Source organism: Malus sylvestris, chromosome 1, assembly GCF_916048215.2.
Source record: "Malus sylvestris chromosome 1, drMalSylv7.2, whole genome shotgun sequence".
Lineage (NCBI taxonomy): Eukaryota > Viridiplantae > Streptophyta > Magnoliopsida > Rosales > Rosaceae > Malus > Malus sylvestris.
The window spans coordinates 14057501-14059841 of record NC_062260.1 but is presented as its reverse complement, the minus strand read 5'-3'; positions in this window follow the sequence as shown (position 1 = coordinate 14059841).

Genomic DNA, 2341 nt, shown 5'->3' with positions numbered 1-2341 from the left:
CTCTCCAATTTGGATATGTTGTAGTTAAGGAATTAACGAACAACTTTCATGAAGACAACTTTGTGATTCGACCTACAGATGATGGTGTTATGTTGAAAAACAATTCCGGTTGTTAGGGGAAATGAAAAACAATTCCACCAAAGAAACATCATTATGATGTTTCATCATTATGGTGTTTTCATCATTATGATGCTTTCATCATTGTGATGCTTCCATCATTGTGATGCTTCCATTATGATGTTAATGCACCAACGGTTACACCTTCTGCAATTCCACTTATTCGGGCCTAGCAACCTTCATCAACAAAATCTATGAAGAAAACGTCCGGGGCTACCACTTAGAAAACAAAAGAATGAAGTTTTGGTACTTACGACATGGACTATTAGCAAGACACCTCATTCGTCAACTCCCTCGACTAGAGACTTGGGGGACTCCCACCATATGCTACTACGCCTTGGTACTCAAAAGTTCGTGACTACTCAGTGACTTGGATTTTTCAAGTCTCCAACCGAGAAGTTTTCCTCACTCGGGAAATTAAGGGAACACTACCTCAAACTACATGCTTCACTCACAAAGCTTCAACAATACAGGTTTCAACAAAAGCAAAAATTCAAAGAACTTTATGAAGAAGGCTTTGGTGTATTTAACACAATATGTTGAAATGAAGCAAAGCTTATTTATTAATATTTTCGATAAGCCACAAATATGTACATATACATGAGTCAAAATAAACAAACAAAAGGGAGCCTTCACAAAGGTTGCTTAGGGGAAGTCTCAGCAGTCGGTAGAGCCCCAGAAAGAGAAAGCACCGGAGGGTGGTTATCCGGAGCCTCAGTACTTGACAAAACCCCAGAAGGAGGAGGCATTGGAGGTTCATCATTTGAAGCTTCATTACCAGGTACAACCCTAGAGGACGAAGGCAATAAATGTCTTTGGAACAAACCCACAAACCGCTGATGATCAAGTAAAACCTTACCATCAGATTCCTTCATCTGGTCAAGCTTCCTCTTCATGTTTGTAGCATAGTCATGGGCGAGCCGGTGCAACTGCTTATTCTCATGCTTGAGCCCTCTAATCTCTTGTTTGAGACTCATCACTTCAGCAGCCAATGATTCAACTTGGCGGGTTCTAGCAAATAGGCGTTGGGCCATATTAGACACAGAACCTGCACACTGAACACTAAGAGCCAGAGAGTCCTTAACAGCCAACTCATCAGACCGTTTGGAAAGTAGTCTGTTATCTTTGGGAGTGAGAAGGTTCCTGGCCACCACTGCAGCGGTCATATCATTCTTCATCACAGAATCCCCAACGGTAAGAGGACCAGTAGGGGATATGAAGGATGGGCGCCATATGTTGTCTGGAGAAGGCGTGGCTGTCTCTTCTCCAAGGTTCAAGTCAAAACGACGGTCGGAGGGTCCAGACATTTTCAAATGTGTTGAAGAAGGAAGAGGTCAGACAAATCAAGATCTTAGAAGTGCAAGAAATGAGCTTCTACTGGTAGAGATTCAAGTGTGCTGTGGAACTTAATGCCAGCCTCTATAAAAATCTGCACTCGACGGAGCTTCAGAAATCGAAGAGGCGTTTGCTTTCTCAAAAGCTGGGCTGCTCAGAGACCACGAGGGCCGATCTCAGAAATCGAAGAGGCGTTTGCTTTCTCAAAAGCTGGGCTGCTCAGAGACCACGAGGGCCGATCTCAGAAATCGAAGAAGCACCTGCTTTTTCAGCCTCGTCAGCACCTGTCACATGCACACTCAGCTTTGCGGAAATTACGGGCAATCTGTCGAAGATTTCTGGTGAAGTAGAAAGCACGTGAATCTTACTGTTCAATCACCGCTCTCCATATGCACCATCAACTCCTCGGGTACCACATATAACTTTGTCAAAGATCTCTGACAAAGTTTAGGCACGAGAATTTCGAAGTTCCAGCTACCCTACTATTACCCATAAGGGTAAAGGAACAGCACCACTGCTTGACAACTGGAAAGTCCCTATGTGTGTCGACCTCCGGGTTTTGCGGCAAGACAAGTTGGCAAGAACGTCCAACCTTTACTCACATTCGAGAAAAGACTCCCAACATAATTACTTTCTAAAAAACCGGAGTAGCACCGCTTTCCGAATCTCGAGAGTCAGATCCTCGACGGGATTGCTTGTTCGAAAACCGAAGAGGCACAACTCTCAGAACTTCGAGAGCCAGATTTCCTTAGATAAAGCTTGTCTGTAATCTTCACACGTAACATCAGCTTTCCAGATACCACATACCATTTTTTCAAAGTGCTCTGACAAAATTAAAACACGTGAAGTTGGCAGCTCCCACTACATTGCTGTGACCAAGAAGGGTAAA